Source organism: Phocoena phocoena, chromosome X, assembly GCF_963924675.1.
Source record: "Phocoena phocoena chromosome X, mPhoPho1.1, whole genome shotgun sequence".
Lineage (NCBI taxonomy): Eukaryota > Metazoa > Chordata > Mammalia > Artiodactyla > Phocoenidae > Phocoena > Phocoena phocoena.
The window spans coordinates 66445417-66458256 of record NC_089240.1 but is presented as its reverse complement, the minus strand read 5'-3'; positions in this window follow the sequence as shown (position 1 = coordinate 66458256).

The window sequence follows — 12840 nt, the reverse complement described above, 5'->3', positions numbered from 1 at the left end:
TATTATGCAAATGGAAATATTTCCTTTGTTTTTATAACTGAATAATACTGTAATGTATACAAGCATACCTTGTTTTATTGTGCTTTGCCTTATTGTGCTTTGCAGATATTGCATTTTTTACAAATTGAAGGCTTGTGCATCAAGCAACTCTATCAGAGCCATTTTTCCAACAGAATTTGTTCATGTCTCTGTATCACATTTTGGTAATCCTTGCAATATTTTAAAGTTTTTCATTCTTATTATATTTGTTATGGTGATCTGTGATCAGTGATCTTTGATGTTATTATTGTAATTGTTTGGGGGTACCATGAACCACACACACATAAGATGATTAATTGATAAATATTGTGTGTGTTCTGACCGCTCCACTCACCACCCATTCACCCATCTCTCTCCCTCTCCTTGGGTCTCCATATTCTCTGAGACACAACAATATTGAAATTAGGTCAGTTAATAACCCTACAATAACCTCTAAGTGTTCAGGTGAAAGGAAGTGTTGCATGTCTTGTGTTTTTTTTGTGTGTGTGTGTGTGTGGTACAAGGGCCTCTCACTGTTATGGCCTCTCCCATTGCGGAGCACAGCCTCCAGACGTGCAGGCTCAGTGGCCATGGCTCACGGGCACAGCCACTCCACGGCATGTGGGATCTTCCCGGACTGGGGCATGAACTCATGTACCCTGCATCGGCAGGCGGATTCTCAACCACTGCGCCACCAGGGAAGCCCACATGTCTCTCACTTTAAATCAAAGGTGAGAAATGTTTAAGCTTATTAATGAAGGCATTTCAAAAACAGACCAAAAACTAGGTGTTTTGCATGAGTTAGGCAAGTTGTGAATAGAAAAAAAAATACTCCTTGAAGGGAATTAAAAGTGCTGCTTCAGTGAATACACAAATGATAAGACAGGCAAACAGACATTACTGATATGGAAAAAGTTTGAGTGGTGTGGAAAGAAGATCAAACTAGTCACCACATTTCCTTAGGCCAAAGCCTAGTTCAGAGAAAGGACTTCACTCTCTTTGATTCTGTAAAGTCTGAGGTGAGGAAGCTGCCAAAGAAAAGTTTGAAGCTAGCAGAGGTTGGTTCATAAACTTTAAGGAAAGAAGTCATCTCCATAACATAAAAGTGCAAGATGAAGCTGCGAGTGATGATGTAGAAGCTAAAGTCTTACATGGAAGAAGATGCCATCTAGTATTTTCATAGCTAGAGAGAAGTCAATGTCTGGTTTCAAAGCCTCAAGTGATACACTGACCCACTAGTTAGTGAATAATGCAGCTGCTGATTTTAAGCTGAAGCCAATGCTCATTTACCTTTCTGAAAATCCTATAGCCCTTAAGAATTATGTTAAATGTGCTCTACCTGTGCTTTATAAATTTAACAACAAAGCCTGTATGATAGCACATCTGTTTACAGTATAGTTTATTGACTATTTTAAGCTTACTTTTGAGACCTAGTGCTCAGAAAAAGATTCCTTTCAAAATATTATTGCTCATTTACAATGCACCAGATTATCCAAGAGTTCTGATACATATGTACAATGAGGTGTACATGCTGTTTTCATGTCTGACACAGCATCACCTGAAGCCCATGGATTGAGGAGTAATTCTGAATTTCAAGTCTTACTGTTTAAACAATACATTTCATAAGTCTATATCTGTCATAGATAGTGATTCCTCTGATAGATCTGGACAAAATTAATTGAAAACTTTGTAGAAAGGATCTCCTATTCTAGATGCCATTAAGAACATTTGTGATTCATGGGAAGAGGTCAAAATATCAACATTTAAAGGAGTTGGGAAGAAGTTGACTCTAAACCTTATGGATGACTTTGTGGGGTTCAAGACTTCAGTGGAGGAAGTAACTGCAGATGTGGTGGAAATAGCAAGAGCACTAGAAATAGAAGGGCAGCCTGAAGATAATGCCTTATTTACTACAATCTCATGATAAAACTTTAATGAATGAGGAGTTGCTTATTATGAATGAACAAAAAATGTGGTTTCTTGAGATGGAACTTACTCCTCGTAAAAATGCTGTGAAGATTGTTGAAATGGCAATAAAGAATTTGGAATATTACATAAACTTAGTCAATAAAGCAGTGGCAGGTATTGGGAGGACTGAATCCAATTTTGAAAGAAGTTCTACTGTAGATAAAATGCTATCAAACAGAATGGCATGCTACAGAGAAATCATTTATGAAAGAAAGAGTCAAAGTGACAAACTTTAACTTTGTCTTGTTTTAAGAAATAGCCACAGCCACCCCAACCTTCAGCAGTCACCATCCTAATCAGCAGGCAGCCATCAGCATCAAAGCAAGACTCTCCACTAACAAAAGGATTATGTCTTGCTGAAGACACAGATGATGTTTAGCATTTTTAGCAGTACTATATATATATATATATATATATATATATATATATATATATATATATATATATGTATGTACATTTTTAAAATATAATGCTATTGCACACTTAATAGACTATGGTTATAATGTAAGCATAACATTTATATGCACTGGAAAACCAAAAATTTTGTGTGACTTTCTTCATTGCAATATTCCCTTTATTGTGGTTGTCTGGAACTGAACCTGCAATATCTCCTAGGTAAGTATGCCTGCATTTATACCACATTTTTCTTATCCTTTCATCGATCTATGGTTGCTTTTATGTATTGGCTATTGTAAATAATTCTGCATTAAATATAGGGTGCATATTTCTTTTTGAGTTAGTGTTTTTATTTCCTTCAAAGAAATACCCAGAAGTTGAATTACTGGATCATATATTGGTTCTATTTTTATTTTTTTGAGGAACCTCCATACTGTTTTTCATGGTGGTTGCACCAGTTTACATTCCCACCAACAGAGGACAAGCTTGCCCTTTTCTCCACACCCTCACTAACACCTTTTATTTCTTGTCTTTTTGATAATAACCATTCTAACAAGTGTGATGAGATATCTCATTGTGGTTTTGATTTGCATTTCCCTAATGATGAGAGACGTTGAGCACCTTTTCATATACCTGCTGGCCATTTGTATGTCTTCTTTGGAAAAATGTCTGTTCAGATTCTCTGCACATTTTATAATTGGATTTTTTGGTAGGTTTTGTTTTGTTGTTGTTTTGCTATTGAATTATAGTTGTTGAATGGTTTTTATCATAAAATAGTACTGGAATTTGTTAAATTTTCTATGCCTATGATAGAATTTTACAGTCCTAGAAAATATTAATACATTATCTAGATATAAAAGGGAGATTAAAATGTATATTAACATACTATTTTTGTTAATATAAGCATAAATATGTTTCACCCATAGTTTCTCCTCTGGACCAATGTTATAGGAGCATCCTTGTTTCTTTACACATGGGTGTGTGTATACTGAATGTCTTGAGGCTCCACTATCCTGTCAGTAGAAATAAGCACATGGTTACATTATTTACAGTGCACATTACCCTGTTTATTAGCATCCTCCTCCTTTGCACACAGGACCTTATTCCTATACCATGCTACACCATCCCTCCAATACTTTATCATTCATCTTCCAGGACAGCCCAAATCTGCAGACCCTTCAAAGTTCTTTCAAAATTTACCATATTACTTGCTAAATACATTCTTGCATTCTTGTTTCTTTCTTCTCTAATCTCTCATTTCACAGGGGCTCAAAAATTAAAGTATCCTATGCCCTGAAACCCATACCTTTCCTCTCTTCTCTCTTCTAAAGAAGAAAAATTATATATATAATTATATGTAAAGTTATGTATATATGAGATTATATATGTATATAGGGACTGAGTTTTTTGCCATTCTCCTGGGATGTTGTCCCTATTGTTTTCAGTATGGAGACTCCCAAAGAATGTTGAGAGTATACTTTTGGACTTGTGAAAGAACTTGTGATTTTGTGTTGAAGCAGAGAAGGTAACAGAGAAGACATATGAAGACAAGATCATGTAAAAATGCAGCATCATTCAGAATGGGATAAACATCTGGAGGTAAATACAAAGTTTCACTTTTGGTGGGTATGATGGGAGCCCAGACATCATGGCAAATGCGCTTCATGCCAAAACATTTTCTGATGCTCCTTGGTTACTGTCAGATGGAATTATATCAACAAATCTAGGAGACCTTCAAGATGGCGGAAGAGTAAGAAGTGGAGATCACCTTCCTCCCCACAAATACATCAGAAATATAGCTACATGTGGAAAAACTCTGCAGAACACCTACTGAAAGTTGACAGAAGACCTCAGACTTCCCAAAAGACAAGAAACTCTCCATGTCCCTGGGTAGGGCAAAAGAAAAAAGAAAAAACAGAGACAAAAGAATAAGGATGGGAACTGCACTTCAGGGAGGGAGCTGTGAAGAAGGAAAAAATTCCACACACTAGGAAGCAACTTCACTTGCAGACACAGAGGGTGGCAGGTGGGTTGTTTTGGAGTCACGGAGGAGAGCACAGCAACAGGGGTGCAGAGGGCAAAGCAGAGAGATCTCTGCATAGAGGATCAGTGCTGACCAGCACTCACCAACCTGAGATGCTTGTCTGCTCATCCACCAGGGCAGGTGGGGACTGGGAGCTGAGGCTCAGGCTTCGGAGGTCAGATCCCAAGGAGAGGATGGGGTTGGCTGCGTGAAAAAAGCTTGAAGGGGGATAATGCACCACAGCTAGCCAGGAGGGAGTCTGGGAAAAACTGTGGACCTGCCTAACAGGCAAGAGATCATTGTTTCGGGGTGCACAAGGAGAAGAGATTCAGAACACTGCTTAAACGAGATTCAGAGAAAGGTGCAAGAGGTGGCTATCAGCACGGACACCAGAGATAGGCATGAAATGATAAGGCTGCTGCTGTAGTCACCGAGAAGCCTGTGTGCAAGCACAGATAACTATCCACAGCTCCCCTCCTGGGATACTGTACAGCCCTCCACTTCCAGGGTCCTGTGATAGAGGGAAAACTTCCACAGGAGAACACACGGTGAACTTCAGGCTGTTGCAATGTCATGCTGGCCTCTGCAACCACAGGCTTACTGTGCACTACATACTCCACCATCTCCCCGGCCTGAATGAGACAGAGCCCCCAATCAACTGCTACTTTAACCCTGCCTTGTCTAAGCAAAGAACAGATGCCCTCAGATGACCTAAATGCAGAGAAGGGGCCAAATCCACAGCTGAACCCCAGGAGATGTGCAAACAAGGAAGAGAAAGGGAAATCTCTCCCAGCAGCTTATGGAGCAGCAAATTAACTCTCCACAATCAACTTGATGTACCCTGCATCTGTAGAATACCTGAACAGACAATGAATCATCCCAAAACTGAGGTGGTGGACGTTGGGAGCAACTATATATATATATATATATATATATATATATATATATATATATATATATATATATTTATCTTTTTGTCAATGTGTGTGTGTATGTGTATGCTTCTTTGTGTGATTTTGTCTGTATAGCTTTGCTTTTACCATTTGCCCTAGGGTTCTGTCTGTACTTTTTTTTTTTTTTTTTTGGTACAGTTTTTAGTGCTTATTATCATTGGTGGATTTATTTTTTTGTTTGGTTGCTCTCTTTTTCTTTGTTTTATTTTTTATTACTTTTTAATTTTTAATAAGTATTTTTGATATTAATAACTTTATTTTACTTTATATTTTCTTTCTTTCTTCCATTCTTTACACTTTTATTCTGAGGCATGTGGCTGAAAGGGTCTTGGTGCTCCAGCTGGTGTCAGAAATGTAAATCTGAGGTGGAAGAGCCGAGTTCATGACATTGGTCCACCAGACACCTTTTGGCTCTGTGTAACATCAAATGGAAAAAGCTCTCCTAGAGATCTACTTCTCAAAGCTAAGACCCAGCTCCACTCAACAACCAGAAAGCTACATTGCTGGACATCCTTGCCAAACAACTAGCAAGAAAGGAGCACGAGTCCACCCATTAACAGAGAGGCTGCCTAAAATAATAATAAGGTCAAAGACACCGCAAAACATACCACTGGATGCAGTCCTACCCACCAGAAAGACAAGATCCAGCCTCATCCACCAAAACACAGACATTGGTCCCCTCCACCAGGAAGCCTACACAATCCACTGAACAAACATTAGCCACTGGGGGCAGACACAAAAAACGATGGGAACTACGAACCTGTAGGCTGTGAAAAGGAGACCCCAAACACAGTAACTTAAGCAAAATGAGAAGACAGACAAACACACAGCAGATGAAGGAGCAAGGTAAAAACCCATCAGACAAAACAAATCAAGAGGAAATAAGCAGTCTACCTGAAAAAGAATTCAGAATAATGATAATAAAGATGATGCAAAATCTTTGAAATAGAATGGAGAAAATAGAAGAAACGTTTTACAAGGACCTAGAAAAACTAAAGAGCAAATAAATGATGATGAACAACACAATAAATGAAATTAAAAATTCTCTAGAAGGAATCAATAACAGAATACTGAGGGAGAAGACGTATAAGTGACCTGGAAGATAAAATAGTGGGAATAACTACCACAGAGAAGAATAATGAAAAAAGAATGAAAAGAATTGAGGACAGTCTCAGAGACCACTGGGACAACATTAAATGCACCAACATCAGAATTATAGGGGACCCAGAAGAAGAGAAAAAGAAAGGGACATGAGAAAATATTTGAAGAGGTTATAGTGAAAACTTTCCCAATATGGGAAAGAAAATAGTCAAGTAGAGGAAGCACAGAGAGTCACATACAGGATAAACCCAAGGAGAAACACCTCAAGACACATATTAAACAAAATGTCAAAAAGTAAATACAAAGAAAAGATACTAAAAGCAGCAAGGGAAAAATAACATACAAGGGAATCACCATAAGCTTAACAGCTGATCTTTCAGCAGAAACTCTACAAGGCAGAAGGGAGTGGCAGGACATATTTAAAGTGATGAAAGGGGAAAACCTACAAACAAGATTACTCTAACCAGCAAGGATCTCATTTAGATTTGATGGAGAAATTAAAACCTTTACAGAGAAGCAAAAACTAAGAGAATTCAACACCACCAAACCACCATTATAACAAATGATAAAGGAAATTCTCTAGGCAGGAAGCACAAGACAAGGAAACGACCTGCAATAACAAACCAAAAATAATTAAGAAAATAGTAATAGGAACATACATATCAATAACTACCTTAAATATAAATGGATTAAATGCTCCAATCAAAAGACATAAACTACGTGAATGGATGAAAAAACAAGACCCATATATATGCTGCCTACAAGAGACCCACTTCAGCCCTAGGGACACATACAGGCTGAAATTGAGGTTATGGAAAAAGATATTCCATGCAAGTGGAAATTAAAAGAAAGCTGGAGTACCAATTCACATATCAGACAAAGTAGACATTAAAATACAGACTATTACAAGAGACAAAGACAGACACTGCATAATGATCAAGGGATCTATGCAAGAAGAAGATATAACAGTTGTAAATATTTATGCACCAACACAGGAGCACCTCAATATATAAGGCAAATTCTAACAGCCATAAAAGGGCAAATTGACAGTAACACAATCATAGTAGGGGACTTTAAAACCCCACTTTCACCAATGGACAGATCATCTAAATGAAAATAAATAAGGAAACACAAGTTTTAATGATACATTAAACAAGATGGACTTAGTTGATATTTTTCACATTCCATCCAAAAACAACAGAATACACTTTATTCTCATGTCCTCAAGGAACATTCTCCAGGATAGATCATATATTGGTTCACAAATCAAGCCTTGGTAAATTTAAGAAAACTGAAATCGTATGAAGTAGCTTTTCCAACCAAAATGGTATGAGACTAGATATCAATTACAGGAAAAAATCTGGAAAAATACAAACACATGGATGCTAAACTATACACTACTTAATAACCAAGAGATCACTGAATAAATCAAAGAGGAAATAAAAAAATACCTAGAAATAAATGGCAATGAAAACACGAAGGCCCCAAACCTATGGGATGCAGCAAAATCTGTTCTAAGAGGGAAGTTTATAGCAATAAAATCCTACCTCAAGAAGCAAGAAACATCTCAAATAAACAATCTAACTTTACACTGAAAGCAATTAGAGAAAGAAGAACAAAATAAAAAATGCCAAAAGTTAGCAGAAGGAAAGAAATCATAAAGACCAGATCAGAAATAAATGAAAAAGAAATGAAGGAAACAATAGCAAAGATCAATAAACCGAAAAGCTGCTTCTTTGAGAGGATAAACAAACTGGATAAATCATTAGCCAAACTCATCAAGAAAAGAAAGAAGACTCAAATCAATAGAATTAGAAATTAAAAAGGAGATGTAACAACTGACACTGCAGAAATACAAAGGATCATGAGAGATTACTACAAGCAAAACTATGCCAGTACACTGGACAACCTGGAAGAAATCAACAAATTCTTAGAAAAACACAACCTTCTGAGACTGAACCAGAAAGAAATAGAAAATATGAACAGACCAATCACAAGCACTGAAATTGAGAGTGTGAAGAAAAATCTTCCAAAAAAAAAAAGCCCAGGACCAGATAGCTTCAGGCAAATTCTATCAAACATTTAGAGAAGAGCTAACACCTATCCTTCTCAAACTCATCCAAAATATAGCAGAGGGAGGAACACTCCCAAACTCATTCTATGAGGCTATGATCCCCTGATGCAAAAACCAGACAAAGATGTCACAAAGAAAGAAAACTACAGGGCAATATCACTGATGAACATAGATCCAAAAATCCTCACTGAAATATTAGGAAACAGAATCCAACAGCACATTGAAAGGATCATACACCATGATCAGGGAGGGTTTATCCCAGGAATGAGAGGATTCTTCAGTAAATGCAAAACAATAAATGTGATACACCATATTAACAAATTGAAGGAGAAAAAACATATGATCATCTCAATAGTAGCAGGAAAAGCTTTTGACAAAATTCAACACCATTTATGATAAAAACCCTCGAGAAGGCTTTCCTGGTGGCACAGTGGTTGGGAGTCCGCCTGCCAATGCAGGGCTCGTGCCCCAGCCCGGGAAGATCCCACATGCTGTGGAGCAGCTGGGCCTGTGAGCCTGTGCGTCCGGAGCCTGTGCTCCACAACGGGAGACGCCACAAGAGTGAGAGGCCCGTGTACAGCAAAAAACAAACAAACAAACAAACAAAAACCCTCCAGAAAGCAGGCATAGAGGGAGCTTACCTCAACATAATAAAGGCCATATATGACAAATCCACAGCAAACATCATTCTCAATGGTGAAAAACTTAAATCATTTCCACTAGGATCAGAAAGAAGACAAGGTTGCCCACTCTCACCACTATTATTCAACATGGTTTTGGAAGTTTTAGCCACAGCAATCAGAGAAGAAAAAGAAAAAGAAAGGAATCCAAATGGCAAAAGAAGTAAAGCTGTCACTGTTTGCAGATGACATGATGCTATACATAGAGAACCCTAAAGACACAATCAGAAAACTACTAGAGCTTATCAATGAATTTGGTAATGTAGCAAGATACAAAATGAATGCACAGAAACTTCTTGCATTCCTATACACTAATGATGAAAAGTATGAAAGAGAAGTTAGGGAATCACACCTATTTACCATTGCAACAAAAAGAAGAAAATACCTAGGAATAAACATATCTAAGGAGACAAAGGACCTATATGCAGAAAACTATAAGACACTGATGAAAGAAATTAAAGATGATACAAACAGAGAGATATACCAAGTTCTTGGATTGGAAGAATCAACATTATGAAAATGACTATATTACCCAAAGCAAGCTACAGATTCAATGCAATCCCTATCAAAAAAAAAAAATGGAACTTTTCACAGAATTAGAACAAAATATTTCACAATTTGTATGGAAACACAAAAGACCCCACTCGGTCGAAGCAATCTTGAGAAAGAAAATCTGTGCTTGAGGAATCAGGCTCCCTGACGTCAGACTATACTACAAAGCTACAGTAATCAAGACAGTATGGTACTGGCACAAAAACAGATATGTAGATCAGTGGAACAGGATAGGAAGCCCAGAGAAAAACCCATGTACAAACGGTTACCTTATTTTTGATAAAGGAGGCAAGAATATAAAATGGAGAAAAGACAGCCTCTGCAATAAGTGGTGCTAGGAAAACAGGACAGCTACATGTAGAAGAATGAAATTAGAACACTCCCTAACACCATACACAAAAATAAACTCAAAATGGATTAAATACCAAAATGTAAGGCTAGACACTATAAAACTCTTAGAGGAAAACATAGGCAGAACACACTATCATGTAAATCACAGCAAGATCCTTTTTGACCCACCTCCCAGAGAAATGGAAATAAAAACAAAAATAAGCAAATGGGGCATAATGAAACTTAAAAGTCTTTTGTGTAGCAAAGGAAACAATAGGCAAGACAAAATGGCAACCCTCAGAACAGTAGAAAATATTTTCAAATGAAGCAACTGACAGAGGATTAATCTCTAAAATTTACAAGCAGCTAATGCAGCTCAATATCAAAAACAAACAACCCAATTCAAAAATGGGCAGAAGAAGTAAAGAGACATTTCTCTAAAGAAGATATACTGATTGCCAACAAACACATGAAAGAATGCTCAACATCACTAATCTTTAGAGAAACATAAATCAAGACTACAGTGTGGTATCCCCTCACACCAGTCAGAATGGCCATCATCAAAAAATTTACAAAGAGTAAATGCTGGAGAGGGTGTGGAGAAAGGTGTACCCTTTTGCACTGTTGGTGGGAATGTAAATTGATACAGCCACTATGAACAGTATGGAATTTCCTTAAAAAACTAAAAATAGAACTACCATACGACCCAGCAGTACCACTACTGGGCATATATCCTGAGAAAAGCATAAATCAAAAAGAGTAATGTATGACAATGTTCATAACAGCTCTACAATAGCCCAGACCTGGAAGAAACCTAAGTGTCCATCAGCAGATGAATGGATAAAGAAGATGTGGAACATGTATACAATGGAATATTACTCAGCCATAAAAGGAAATGAAATTGAATTATTTGTAGTGAGGTGGATGGACCTAAAGTCTGTCATACAGAGTGAAGTAAGTCAGAAAGAGAAAAACAAATACTGTATGCTAACATATATATATATATATATATATATATATATATATATATATATATATATATATGGAATCTAAAAAGAAAAGTAGTTATGTAGAGCCTAGGGGCAGGACAGGAATAAAGACACACACTTAGAGAATGGACTGGAGGACACGGGGCAGGAGAAGCATAAACTGGGACGAAGTGAGAGAGCGTCATGGCCTTATGTATACTAACAAATATAAAATAGATAGCTAGTGGGAAGCAGCCGCATAGCACAAGGAGATCTGCTCAGTGTTTTGTGACCACCTAGAGGGGTGGGATGGGGAGGGTGAGAGGGAGATGCAAGTGGGAGGAGATAAGGTGATAAATGTATATGTATAGCTGTTTCACTTTGTTATAAAGCAGAAACTAGCACACCATTGTAAAGCAATTATACTCCAGTAAAGGTGTTAAAAAAATAACCAAATTGGACCTAATTAAACTTAAAATTGTTTGCACAACAACAGAAACCATAAATAAGAGAGAAAAAACAATGCTCAATTGAGAGAAAATATTTGCAAACAAAGCAACTGACAAAGGATTAATCTACAAAATATATAAACAGGTAATGCAGCTTAATCTCAAAAAAATCAAGTAACCCAATCAAAAAATGGGTGCAAGACCTAAACAGACATTTCTGCAAAGAAGACATACAGATGGCTAACAAACACCTGAAAAGATGTTCAACATAACTAATTATTAGAGAAATCCAAATCAAAACTGCAAAGAGATATCACCTCACACCAGTCAGAATGGCCATCATCAAAAAAAATCTACAAGAAATAAATAATGGAGAGGCTGTGGAGAAAAGGGATCCCTCTTGCACTGCTGGTGGGAGTGTCCATTGATACAGACACTATGGAGAACAGGAAGGAGGTTCCTTAAAAACTAAAAATAGAACTACCATGTGACCCAGCAATCCCACTCCTGGGCATATATCCAGGGAAAACCATAATTCAAAAAGACACAGGCACCCCCATGTTTATTGCAGCACTATTTACAGAAGCCAGGACATGGAAGCAACCTAAATGTCTATCAACAAATGAATGGATAAAGAAAATGTGACCCATATATACAATGGAATATCACTCAGCCATAAATACAATGAAATAGTGCCATTTGCAGAGATGTGGATGGACCTAGAGACTGTCATACAGAGTGAAGTAAGTCAGAAAGGGAAAAACAAGTATCATATATTAACGCATATATGTGGAATCTGAAAAAAACTGGTATAGAGAATCTTATTTATAAAGCAGAAATAGAGACAGAGACATAGCGAACAAACATATAGATACCAAGGGGAAGGGGGCAGTAGTGGGATGAATTTTGAGATTGACATTTAAACACTATTGATACTATGTATAAAGTAGATAACTTATGAGAACCTACTTTATAGCACAGGGAACTCTCCTCAATGCTGGTGAACTAAATGGGAAGGAAATCCAAAAATGGAAGGAATATACGTATATGTATAGCTAATTCACTTTGCAGTACAGTAGAAAGTAACACAACATTGTAAATCAACTATTATCCAATAAAGATTCAAAAAAAAACAAATACAAATCTAAGTTTACTCTTAGTAGTTGTCAGAAATAGAAAAAAATTGGAGAAGCTCTGTAACTTATTTTAGACTATGCAGTAAGTTTGTGAAGGACTATTTTCCAGTTTACATCATTGCCTTGAGATGAGCTATTAAGTAAGATACTCATGTGTGAAGAAGGTAGAAAGAATCATCTTGAAAGATTACC